Genomic DNA, 13507 nt, shown 5'->3' with positions numbered 1-13507 from the left:
GTGTAAACAAAAGTTATGCCGTTCCATTTATGGTATGAATGTCTCTAGATTGCAAATTTATACTAAAACTCCGATTGCGTCTGTAGGGTCTGGAGTTCCCTCTGAGTTCCCTCTATATAGTTCTAGTGGGAGGACAGTTCACGGAACCCATTCAGTCTACTTTTCTACCTCAGTTAGATACAGTCACTGCAGCAGCGCCTCTGGAATTCATTTAGAGAGAAATTCTGCCTCCATTTCCATTGGCCCATGGCCACCCCTGACAAGATCTAGTATCTAGTACACATCTATTGTGGCTTCCTGGTGTAAAATGAGGGATATGGGCTTGGCTTGGTCTATCTGGCACTAAGGCAGAGTTCACTTGGCCTTGCCTATCGGATCTGTCAGTTAAGGGATGAAGTGTGAGGCTCACAAACCTGTGACCATTTCTTCCTGGTATTCTCCTATTGAGTTGGTGGGGCAGGGGAGGGGTCAGGTCACGAGTTACACATTTGTGTAAACAGAAGTTTACACAGCCTCTCTCCGTTCTTGCTAGCCTGTGGAGCCCTGAGTACCTACCTACTCTTTGGCCCAGGTTTTGTAGTAGGATCCTCCATCTTACCATATACCTGGCTCCATGGCAGATTCTGTTTTTTTCAGTCAACATTTATGCCACATGAGAAACAAGAGCAGCCTGAAAGTATCAAGGAGACTCTTACACACTAAAAATAAGTAAAATTTAAAAATCAAAGAAAAAGACTCATTCTCAGGGCTGGCAAGATGGCTGAGAAGGTTAAGGAACTCGTTTTCAAGCCTGACCTCCTGAGTTCAATCCCTGGGACCCACACTATTGAAAGAGAAAAATGACTCCTACAAGTTATCCTCTGACCTTCACACACCCACTGTGACACACATGTACTGTGGCACCTCTACCTGCATGCATGCATGCATGCGCGCGCGCGCGCGCGCACACACACACACACACACACACACACACACACACTAATGTACTTTATAAAAATGAAGGCTCACTCTATCCAACTGTGGCATGCCACCATGTTGGTTCACTCCACACTAGCATGAATCCTTGCACACCACAGTGCCCAAGGTTATAAGCAGTAAACAGGGGCAGCATGGTCCATGCCCTACATGGTCGTGTGTTCTTTTTTAGCAGACTCCATTGCTGGGCTGGTAGTCTAACAATGGTCTCTCCTGAGATTCCACAGTGTTCACTCCAGAACTACCATTTAATGATCAGCTCACCAAGCTCTTCAAGTTTCAACACTCAGATGCCAATAACTGATGGAAGCTGGCAGTAGCCCTCCACTCTCTGCCACCAGAAGCCAGCGGTGGTTCTACTCTCTACCAGAAGGCAGCAACAACCCTCCTCTCTGCCACCAGAGGCCGGTGGTAACCCTCCACTCTCCATCTGGAAGCACAGAGACAGAAAACTGCAACCACTTTCCTCCCAACAGGATTTCCCGCCTCCTTCTTCCCAATGACTCACCCATCGTCTCCCTGTGTGAACCGGCTGCAATTCTCCTCTTCTGCCCAGAACAGCAAGTTGCACGGCCTAGATGAACATCTTCCTTGCATTAAGGCACAAACTGCAAGATATGCACTCTGCAGAGATGGGTGACTGGGTTGACCAGGTTTGGATTTTTGTTTTGGGGTGTGTGTGTGTGTATGTGTGTTCTTTTAAGTCATGGTCTTTCTTCTGTTTCTATGAAATCCGTTCAGCATCTTTTTTCACTCTTAAAATGGCTAGTTGGCTCCTTTTTTCTTTTTTAGTATCTGCTTTGTTCACTAAGACTATCTTTCCATTCATTTCAGGAAAGTTTGCCCTTACTGCTGACAGCCTTTTCCTAATCACAACTCTAAAATCTTTGTTGGATAATTCCAACTCTGTGATATCACTGCTTGAGCATTTCTTGCACGTTTCCCCACGGGGAAGCTGTGTCTTAACAAATGTTGGACGGTGACTCTTTTGGCGACTCTGCCACAGGACTCTGGGTACTATTTAAACCCTTTGGAGCATGCTGGTGCTTTCACTTCGTCAGGTGTCTTAGTTAGGGTGTCTATTGCTGTGAAGAGACACCATGACCACAACTCTTTAAAAGGAAAACATTCGATTGGGTGGCTGGCTTACAGTTCCAGAGGTTCAGTCCATCAGCATCATGATGGGATGTGGCAGCATGCAGGCAGACATGGTGCTAGAGAAGTAGCTGGGGGTCCTACATCTTGCAGGCAACAGGAAGTGGTCTGAAACACTGGGTGTGGCTTGAACATAAATGAGACATCAAAGCCCACCTCCACAATGACACATTTACTCCAACAAGACCACCCCTACTCCACAAGACCACACCTACCAACAGTGCCACTCCCTTTGGGGGCCATTTTCTTTCAAATCATCACAACAGGCAAACTGCTTTGTTCAGCGGACAGTGTTGGATCTAGGCTGCAAGTTCTGGCCAGTCTTCCACAGATGTGATCTCAGTGTCAATACCACTTACAAGCAAATTCAATGAGAGCTCAGTGGCCAAGGTGTTTGCGTGTGCCCCAGTCACCCAGCAGTGGGTGTGGATCTCAGACTATGGTCTAGCCCAGAGTTTGCCTCTCAAAGTCTACAGGAGTCTGAGTAGAGTCAACTCCAGGCATGAGGAACCAAAGCCTTCATACCCAGCTTTATGAGGCTGCTTCCCAGAGTTGCCCCGCCCCTCTTCCCAGCCACAGTGAGAGTCCCCTGGGGTTCAGTCTCCAGATGGAAATGCGGGATCATGATTACCTCATTTCAGCACATGTTTGCTGCATGCAGGCGCATACCTGAGGCCATATAACATCGGAATGTTTAAAAGCAATGGGGGTTCCTCCCGTGCACTGGGGACCACAGCTCCTCCTCTCCCAGCAGATGTTTCTCCTTCCTCAGGACCTGGGACTTCTATAAACCGGTGTTGTCATTGCTGTCCCTACTGCCACCCTAGCATTTCTTTGGGACAGGATTGCAACTCTTTTTTTTAATATCAGGAACACCTTTCCCACTCATCATACTTCTGGATCGCTCTCTCCCCAGATGCTCCTCCTGGGTTGACACTCTAATTAAACCCAGAAAAAGTCCTGGAGGAGAAAGAAATGGAGACACACTGGTGGTGGTTCTCCAATATTTCAAATCATCTCTTCCCGGTCCATCTGTTACTATTCACTTTCCAGAGTCCTCGCATGGCTGATTGACATCAATTCTGCCCAGATTTTGTAACCATTTCAGGAGCAGACACAGGACTGAGTTCACCAGAACTCTACAATCAAATCAGAGTGATCTTTCTAAACCACAAACATAGTCATGTCACTGCCCTGCTTAAGGTCTCTAAAGTGCCTCCTCCCTATGCCCCGAACCCTCCATGTTTGACTTATCTCCCTTTCTCTCTAGTTTCTGGCCACTACTCTTGCCCTCAGCAGTATCGCTGAGCCATGTGCAGCTCCCAGCACACAATACTCTTGGGAACCCCAGCACCTGCGGCTCCCTTACCTAGGAGGTGCTTTCCTTTCTGTCCCTGGCTACTGTCCCAGAAGTCTCAGGACAGACCTTATCTTCTCTAGGAAACTGTTCTTTACCTCCATCAATGGATTTCTTTTCCCAGGCAAGAGTTCCTGCCACAATCTATTCTAGCCCATGGTCATTGTGTGCAACTCAGTGTTTAGTTTCCTGCCTCTGACACTAAGCAGTGAGCACCATGAAAACAGACACTATATGTTTTCCCCAGCTTCTAAGAGAGGAGCTAGCACATGCTAGGTTGGCAGGTGATACCTACAGAATTGAGTCTGAGTACCAGCAGTGCCTGGGGGAAGCAAATGTCCTTCCCCCAAACATAGGCCTCAGATAACAGCCTGTCATGACTCTTGGTTAACAATATGCCCACTGTGCATCTGAGATCCCACCTTGGATCCTGCACCCCCGTCTGAACCATCAGCTCTTCAGTCTGTCTTTAAACTCCTGGGATCAAGCAACATTCCCTGAAGTGACCAAACAGTGACCTCAGGCAATGCCTATGTGGTCGCATTGTATCAGTGCCCACAGCACCCTTGGGAAGCAGTCACTGCTTCCTTTATCTGATTCCATGATAACCACAAGATACTGGTAAAGTGGACTGTGATTTTTTTTCCTGGCTCACCTTAATCTCCCTTTCCATGCCTCCCGCCACCTCTAATCCAGCAGCCTGGGCCAGTGTTTTTCCAACAACAATCTGGTAACACAAGGCATGGAAGTCATAATTTTCTGGTAGCTACTTTTAAAAACAGAAATGGGTAGAATTACTGTTAATGATACATACTAGGAATAGCACAGTAGGTTAACTAGGGATGAGAAGACAATGATTGTTACAAAATAGCCAGCATGGAGGATGTGGAATGTTCTCAATATTCTCAATCCAATGAAGTGATAACTATCTGAGTGATGGACATGGCACCACACTCTGAGCATATGGATTGACATGCTCCATGAATAGGAACAATTAGTATGTCAATCAAAAAATTTAAATACATGCCAAATGTCAAAACACATTTTATTTAACCCAGTTACTTGGTGCATAATCATTTCAGTAGGCAACCAATATTTTTGTAAAGTATTGGCAAGAGATTTCACATGTTTGTTTTTGTACCAAGACTTCAAACTACAGCCTGAGATGTCTCAGCGCTTTAAGAGCACTGGCTGCTTGCCCAAAGGACCCAGGTTCAGTTCACAGTACCCACATAGCAGCTTACAGCTGTCTGGAACTTCAGTTCCAGGGAATTTGATGGTCTCTTCTGGCCTCTGCTGGCAACGCCCCCCCCACACACACACATACACAGAGTTCACGTATACACAGCAGGCAAACAATCATACACACAAAATAAAAATAAGTAAATCCTTTAAAAAAAAAAAAAGAAAAGAAAAGGGGAAGTGCTGTGGATATCGCTCTGTATTAATAAAATGCTGATTGGCCAGTAGCCAGGCAGGAAGTATAGGCAGGACAAGCAGAGAAGAGAATTCTGGAAACAAGAAGGCTGAGTCAGGAGACGCTGCCAGCTACCTCCACGATGAGAAGCAGATGTTAAGATGCCTGTAAGCCACGAGCCATGTGGCAACTTATAGATTAATAGAAATAGGTTGATTTAAGATATAAAAACAATTAGCAAGAAGCCTGCCACTGCCATATAGTTTGTAAATAATATAAGTCTCTGTGTGTTTTCTTGGTTGGGTCTGAGCAGCTGCGGGACTGGCAGGTGAGAGAGATTTGTCCTGACTGAAAGACCCTAACCCTTCAGGCTTACACCCCCAAGCCCCAGGAAACGAGAAACTAAAAATCTAGTTCCAAGGGCAAGCTGACTCAGCCATTGTTCAACCACCCCTGCCATAATGTAACAATGTAAAAAGATTTCTGTTAAGAGATGTGCTCAACTGTGACTGGGATAGTTGCAAGTGTTCCAGGAAGGACCACTGTGACCTTTGTGTAAACTCCACTCCCACCTTCATACCCCCATTGAGGTTTCGGGAAGAATGTACATGTGGACGTGACTGTACCCACTCTGTGATCAGACCATGATCTTGTGAAACAAAATTGTATGTGAATTGTAATCTTATGGTTTTTGTGGACTTTTCCTTTAAAAGTCCCCATGGGGCTGCAATAAGATTCGGCTCTTGCTCTTTGGAGCAGAGTTTGCCCTTCTGTACAGTCGCCAATAAACCTCTTGCTATTGCATCAACTGGACTGGAGTCTGGGTTCTTGTGGCGCCCACTCAAGAAGGTAGTACCGTGGCCCTGGGGTCTATCACTGACCATGGGCCAGGCAGGACCAGAAAAACTCTAGCTACAAAATCTTTTTATAAAAGCTTTAAAAAACAGAATCCAAGGTCTCCCTGTGTAACTTGGGCTGACCTGGAACTTGCTCCTTTAGAACAGGCTGGCCTCCAACTCAGAGCTTTGCCTGCTTCTGCCTTACAAGTGCTGGGATTAAAGGCTCACACCATACGGCCAGCTTATGCTTTGTATTTTTCACTTGTACTTTTATTTTATTTTGTGGAACGGTCTCTTGTAGTTCAGGCTGACTTCCAACTCACTTTGTAGGCAAGGATGGCCTTGAACTCCTGGCTCTCCTGGTTCCACTTCCCAAATGCTGAGATCTCAGGTGTCTACCACCTGTCCAGTGTTTTATATTTATAGTATGTATCACTTTGGTCTAACTTCATTTCAGCCTCAGTGGCCACAGGAAGCTAGTAGTTGACAGCACATGGCTGGAGGGTGAGCATTGCTATAAATAAAAGCAGTCACAGCAAATCATTACTACATGCTTACAGAGTTGCTGTGCGCTTACAGCCTGCCCCCTACTCTACTGAGCACTCAAGGCTTTGTGTGCTCATCAGACCTGATCTTCATAGCAGTCCCCCATCCCAGGGACTATTCTCAAATCTATACTCTAGATGAGGAAACAGTCTCATAGACTAAGAACTCACCTAACATGACACAAGAAACTGAGCTGCAGAAGAGACAAGACTAGATCCAGACTCCTAGCTCACACTGTTTCTCACCTCTCGACATTGTTAAGCAATCAATAGACTTCGAGAGCTTGATAACTCCAGGTTTGTTAGGATTCTGTACATGCGCTGCTTGGGGTCTTGCCTGGTGCCTTATTACATCATCAACAGGCGACTGTGTCCCAGCCTTAAAGCCGGACGTGCACCCCCACACTCTCTCTCTGCGCCTCTCTTCCTGTTTCCTCTCTGCCAGGCCTGGCTCCTCCTGTCCTATCCCCTCTTCTTTCTAACGAAGCCCATTCTAACTCTGGTAGCCATGGCCTGCTACTCTTCCGCCGAACAACCAGCGCCGGTTATCCTTTCAAGGTTGACACACTGAAAACACATATATTGGCTGAACACATCATGAGCCATATCAAGTGGGGTTCATCTTGACTTCATTTTGCTTTTCCAGGGCTTTGGAGCATGCTGGGTACTCTGCCACTGGTTTGCACCCCCAGCCCAGCCCAAATGCTTTGATGGGTAAATTCATGTTTTGAAAGTCATCACAAAGGATAAGCAGATCTTTTCAGAAAATCCCCCTCCCTGAACCATAGGCCAAGCAAACAGCACAGGACTGGGTAACTGACAAGCCACATAAAGGGCTGTGTTTATTATGTTCCCAAGCTCCAAGAACTGCCAGAAGGATTAATTTAGGGAAAGTTGGTTTTCTCCAGTCTTGACTGACAGTTAAAATCAAGCTCTTTCCCTTCTCCCCTTCATCCTTCTCTCTTAAACTTGCAGGGCCAATGTTCTCAGCCAGGCTGAGGTGGGGGGTGGGGCTCTTTTCTCCTAGGCCTCCTCTGAAGTGTGACTAGGACTGGATGTCCTTCTGTCAGCAGAGGAGAGAGTCGGCTGGCCTGGCACCTTCATGGTGGTGCATGCATAGCAAACACCATCTCTAAGTGATTGTTCTGGATAATTCAGCTCTTCTTTTTCTTTTTTATTTCTTTCAGGGCTAGGCTAGGCTAAGGAAGCTACTCTACCAGTAAGCCCCATCACTGGCTCCCAGCTTTTCATTTGATGTGATTTACCTTCAGACTCTCCAAATAAAACCTTGATTTCCCCCCCCCCTCCCCATTTGGGAGAGACTGGTGTTGAAATAAAAACTTTAGCTCTGGCTTACACAAGTCAGACATTGATGTCTCTCTTCTGTGAACATAGTCAGTCCATGGTGGCCCCCGTGAGAGGAACCTGAGGTTTGTTGGAAGTGAGGAAGAGGCAGAGTAAGGAGCTGTGTCCATATCCCTAACATGGTTCAGAAATTCTTCTCTTCATTGCAGCACTTTCATCATTAAATATAAAAGACAATTTCTTCCCCAAAGGAAACCTAAATACCTGGAAAGGCTGTTTCATGTCTGCCCATGCATGTGTATGAGATGTCTGCTCTACTAATAGGCCTTAACAGAATTTACCTTCCTGGAGGGTGAGTATGGGCCAGTGTATAGAATTAATACCAAATGATAAAGGTGGTCCTGATAAACCAGCCTGCCTCCAGCTTGAGCCTGAAAGCTATTCCTGTTGACGATTAAATCTGTTTCTCAAGGATTAGGCTATGCCTTGCCTGCACTGTTAGCTACAAATAGTTCTGTACTGCCTGTTCCACGAAATGGCCACCATGCCTGTTTCAAAAGGTTGTTATGACTACCTTGTTATGACAACGTTGTTATGACCACCTTGCCCCCAGGCCTTTGTTTCAGGAGGTTGTTAGGAGGACATGGTCAGGACTGCATTGTTATGACCACCTTGCCCCCATGCCTTTGTTTCAGGAGGTTGTTGGGATCAACTTGTTACACTTACGTTCTGCTTCTGTGACTCCTGCTTATTTGCCTCCCAAATCACCCATTTGGAAACACCCTACCCCTGAGCTATAAAAACCTTACCTTCTTCATGTCCAGTGCTTATCTCTTGAACCCCACCTTTTGGGGAGACAGCCCATGCACACAAATAAAGCTTGCTTTATTTAATTAATTTGGCCATGATTTGGGTCAGTGGACTTTCTCCTCACATCTGTGGGATTAACAGTCCCAAATCTTACATTATTTCCATTGCTTGATACAGGTATGCCTAAAGAGACACACCATTTACTTTATTTTTTATTATTTATTTACTTATTCATTCATTTATTTGTTTGTTTATTTGGTTTTTCAAGGAAGGGTTTCTCTGTGTAACTTTGGAGCCTGTCCTGGAACACCCTCTGTAGACCAGGCTGGCCTTGAACTCACAGAGATCCTCTTGCCTCTGCATCATCCCAAGTACTGGAATTAAAGGTATGCATCATCACCACCCAGAGAGACACACCATTTTATGTTGTAGCTTTTAGTCAATTCCCTGCTTTTGCACTAATTTTTCCAACATGACTTCTAGATTCTCCTACACTTTTTTAAGGGGTCTTAAAAATTCAGGTTGCGCCCAACGCTTACTTTTGACATAGAAGAGTAGCATGGTGACTCTTTCTGGATTTGGAAGTACATAGGAAACACATCTGCAAGAGGATGGTTGAGGGCTTCCAGAGAGGTTTAACTGAAGAGGGGAGCACCGTCCTTAACGAGTGAAGCACCAACTCATAAACTGGAGTCCTGTAATGAATAGTGAGTTCGAGGCCAGCCTGCTATACAAAATGAGTTCCAGGACAGCCAGGACTGTTACCCAGAGAAACTCTGTCTTGAAAAACAAACAAGAAAGGGGCCCGGGGAGCCATCTGAGCATTCCTCTCTCTGCCTCCTGACTGTGGACACAGGCCACCAGGTACCTCCAGCTCCTGTTGCCTCCAGCAAAAGCCGATCTTGATCTGTCAAGCCAACAATCTTGATCTGTCGCCAGGCCTTTCCTACCGTGCAGCTCTCTTCCCTCCAGATGAATGAAGATAAAGCCTTCCATCCCTAAATCGGTTTGCCGGGTATTTTGTCCTGAAAGCAGCTAATGCAGAGGTGTAGTAAGCCGCCCTGGTGAATTCTTCCCTCTAACGCGTCAGGTAAGCCCGCTGTCATTTCGGTCTCCATTCTCACGTTTATCACTGAAGGACAGTGAGAGATGCCGGTAAATACCCTAACTGGAAAATGGTTCTTGCCATTTCCCTTTCACGCCCCTAAGAACTTGCGGAAAGAGCGGAGCAAGCTTTCTCAGTTTACCCGCGATGCCCTGTAGTTCTCAAACTCTGCCAGAAGATGGCGGTAGGAACCAACGACAAAATCCTTTTGCTCGTCTCCTCAGCTTCTCATTGTCCGGTGGACACTTCCTGCATCTAATCTGATGCTTATGAAAACTATTTCCTCCTTTCAAAAGCACAAGCCCAAACAGAAACTAACCTCGCCCTGCAGATCGAGGATGTTTGTGCCGTTCCAACTGTCGAACCCTCCCAGCTACGGCTTTAACTGTCAAGTATTTTCCCAGCAGCTACATGTCCGTTCCAGGAAGCAAAGTGAGAAAAGACTGTGGACTTCCTCTGGGCTGGTGGGAAGGTGTGTCTAGGGGCACCACCCATCCAGCCACTACACAGATCCCAACTCCGGGAAGCGGAGCGGTTGGAAGGATGCGGCGGTGGAATAACAACCGATTCTGGGAGAGTGACTTTCCCAAGACCTGAGCTGTTCAAGCCACATACTTGCCCAGAGGCAGCACTCAGCTGTCTAGCGCACGCAAACACAGGCCTCATAGCGTCCTTCTGGGAGATGGAGTTTAAATGGCTATGACAAACGGAAACACTTCAGAACGGCTCCACAGCTGCGGGGGTAACTCAGACAGGGAAGGTCTGGAGAAGTCACCGTGAGGCGTCCAGACCTGATCCAAGGTTAAGCTTCCGAGATGGGGTGGGTGGAGAGGGGTGTCACATGATCAAATTAACCTCACTTAGAAGTGACCATGAAAAGTCAAGTTCATTGTATCCTTGAGTCTCGGCATTTGGTTGCTCCTTTGGAGCCTCTGATAGCATATCATGAAGAATGCTGAGCAAAGTCTAGACTGTACTCAGATGCCTTTCTCTACTGCAGGAAGGAAGCAGCTGGAGCACCCGAGGGCCTTGGCTTTGGGATTTGGAAAAGCAGTTGAAGCTCTGGAAACTCCATTTCCTCGTTTCCTTGCGTGTTAATTAGAGATGGCAGTCCTGACTGGCAAACTGTCGGGAGGCAGAGCAGACTGGCCACCAAATGATGTTCAAGCCAGATAGTTAGAAGACAGATAATTGTACTGGTAATTTTTGAAGATCAGACTTAGAAAAAAAATTGTCAGTAACAATACAAAGAATCCCTATATACCTTTTACAGGATCTCCGAACATTAAGTTACAACAAAAGCATGCTGCAATGACCAAAATCAGAAAATAACCGTCTAGGGCTCTTATATTACCTAACCCTCAGCCCTCATTCAAATGTTACTAAGTGTCCTTTCTGGCTCAGGGTGAAACAATGAATCTATTGTCTGGATCTCTCCAGTCCTCTTGAACTTGAAGTTGCTGGGTCCTTTTTGCTCATGACCTTGACACTCCTGAAGACTTTTGTAAACTGTGTTGTAGTTCAGGTGTATCTGATGCTTCCTCTTGATCAAATGCAAGTCAGGCTACTTTGTGTGGAATCCAACAGGGGTGAGGCTCCAGCACATAACATCCAAAGGCTCTTGCTGTTGACTTATGCATTATAGGATGGTGCCCAGAAGGTCCTCAGCCATAATGTTACAGACTGTGTAAGTACCCTGATCCTCAGCATACCTCTGCCCTCTCATATTAGCACATTTATAGTCTCCACCTGAAATAGCTATTGCCATGGTATTTACCAAATGCCATAGAGATTTGTACCTGAAAAATACATTCTATTGATTTTGGGATGCAGTTATCTGGAGAGGGGTGTGTGTGTGTGTGTGTGTGTGTGTGTGTGTGTGTGTGTGTGTGTGTAGGCTTTGCATAGGCTAGACAAGTGGGCTGTCACCAAGCTACATCCCCAGACTTTCTGATTTCTTTATAATGTAAGTGGAGAATATTGGGCCTCCCAGACTCTCGCTTCCATTTTGTGCTTTTATTATTTTACAAAATGTTTTATTTCGTGTTTTAATAGGTCTTGTAGGAAACTGAGAGATTATCCAAATTATAGTGCCGATTTGAAAACTCATTGGACACTAATTTAAGCCCTAAGTCTATTCCATCACCACTAATACTAGCACACACACACACACAGAGAGAGAGAGAGAGAGAGAAACACTCATGTGCACATATGCACACACCACACAGACACATCAATGCACCCATGCACAGAAGCAGCATCCCTCCCCTAACCCAGAATCTGTCCCCCATCCTACACACCTTTGCTAAAACTCGCTGTCTTACTAAGACTACTTTGCTTCAGCCAAGAATTACTGAGAGACCCTTTTCTCTCTGCATGAAAGAAAATGCATCAGAGAACCCCTGGGGTTCAGCTTCTCAAATTCAGCTCCTGGGGGTGGCCTGGCCAATTCCAGGCTCCCCCTGAGCAAGCCTTTCCTTTTATTGTAATGAGAGAAAGGTCACCTGCTGGCTTGGATAAGCATCCCTAAGGAGTGTTGGCTTCCTTGGCACCAGGAGCCACAGGTTTAAGGGAAGGATGAAACAACATTTCAACTGGCGGGTAGAAAGGGGGCCCTGCCCAGGTCAGGAGGAAGGTGGGAACTCACATAATGAAAAGCCGCTGGTGATAGACACCAATTTCACACCTATTACCCAGGGGAATGACCTCAAACCAGTCCCGGGTGTCATTTGCAAGTGAATTAGGTGTGCCACTTAGCAAGCCGTGCAGAGGGGTGGCCTGGCTCCTACCCTGAAGTCTCATGGGAACTTGTACGATTTTCCAAATCCAAGTCAGAGTGTGTCTGCCTTTACCTAACCCTGTTCCTAATGCCTTCACAGGCTCCGTGAAGCTGGAACAGACCAGGTGCACCCACTGTGTGAAACCTCCAAAGTTCTAAAAGGCCCAGGCATCCAGGTGCAAACCAGATTCCTTTCATAACACATGTGCAGGTCCGGCCTTATGCACCTTGCACTCTAAAGTAGGTGTGGAATGTGTGTTCTTAGAACGATGAGACTCAGGGTAGGTGTGTTCCCAGGACCCCTTCAAGAGCCAGGGGAAAGAGTCCCTGTGCTAGCAGGAAAGTTTTGTACATTTGGGGAAACTGAGCCTCATCCAGAGTGGCTAAACAACTAACTGATGGGGAAGAGACGGAAGATACAAAGAAGCCCCATCTAACGCCAAGGATAACGGATGCTGTGTAAAGGGTCCTGGTGTGTATCCACGGTACACAGTGCTGGCTTTCACGGGGATGTCACCATAAAAGTATGTTCTGTACCTTGGCCATGTCCCTGTGTACCACTGTCTTCCTCCACTTCTCCACTCCTTTCTACCGCTGCCCCCCTTCCTGACCCAGCCAGCTTTGCTTCTACTTCATGTAATATATGCGTTCACGATTGTGTCTAGTGCTATAAAGTCTGTCTTTCTGAGCATAATTTAGTTTGTACCACTTTTTGGTCTCCACTTGCATCCATTTTCTTGAAAAATAATGTAATTTTATTCTTCTTTATGGCTGAAGAATATTCCACAGGGTGGAGCCACCGGGCCAGAAAAAAGACAAAAACAAATAAAAAAAAACAAAATTGATTGACACTTTTCTTTTCAAGGCATGCAGCAGAGGCAGCATGACAGAGACCTTGAAGTTATAGAGACTTCAGGAAAAAAACAGAGAGAATTGATGGGAGGAAGGATGGGAGGCCCCAGGGGTGTGGAGGGTGACCCTGAAGTTCATGGCTTCAGCAATGAGAACCAAAAAGTCACAGAGACCAGGGGAGAAGTTACTTGAACAAGAAGCCCACAGGCACCAACTCCCAGGTCGGAAAGCACCTTTTAGGGAGGGCTCTGCTTTAAGGCCATTTTCCAGAAACTGGAGTGTCTCTGCATCCTTCTTTCTTGAACGTGTGTTTCCTCAAAGCCCAGACAATGCTACCAGCCAGAGACAAAAGTGGCCAGGCAGTGGTC

At 46.3% G+C, this 13507-nt stretch overlaps 1 long non-coding RNA gene across 1 annotated transcript; it reads left to right on the top strand.

Annotated features, from left to right (window-relative positions):
* Positions 1 to 8757: 8757 nt before the first annotated feature.
* On the top strand, positions 8758 to 12981 carry LOC119088020. Its single transcript, XR_005091576.1, has 2 exons — positions 8758 to 9980; positions 10509 to 12981. It is a non-coding gene; the product is annotated as an uncharacterized LOC119088020 (long non-coding RNA).
* The last annotated feature ends 526 nt before the right edge of the window (positions 12982 to 13507 follow it).

This window comes from Peromyscus leucopus, chromosome 5, assembly GCF_004664715.2.
Source record: "Peromyscus leucopus breed LL Stock chromosome 5, UCI_PerLeu_2.1, whole genome shotgun sequence".
In the NCBI taxonomy this organism is placed as follows: Eukaryota; Metazoa; Chordata; class Mammalia; order Rodentia; family Cricetidae; genus Peromyscus; species Peromyscus leucopus.
This window is presented reverse-complemented; position numbering and strand designations above follow the sequence as displayed.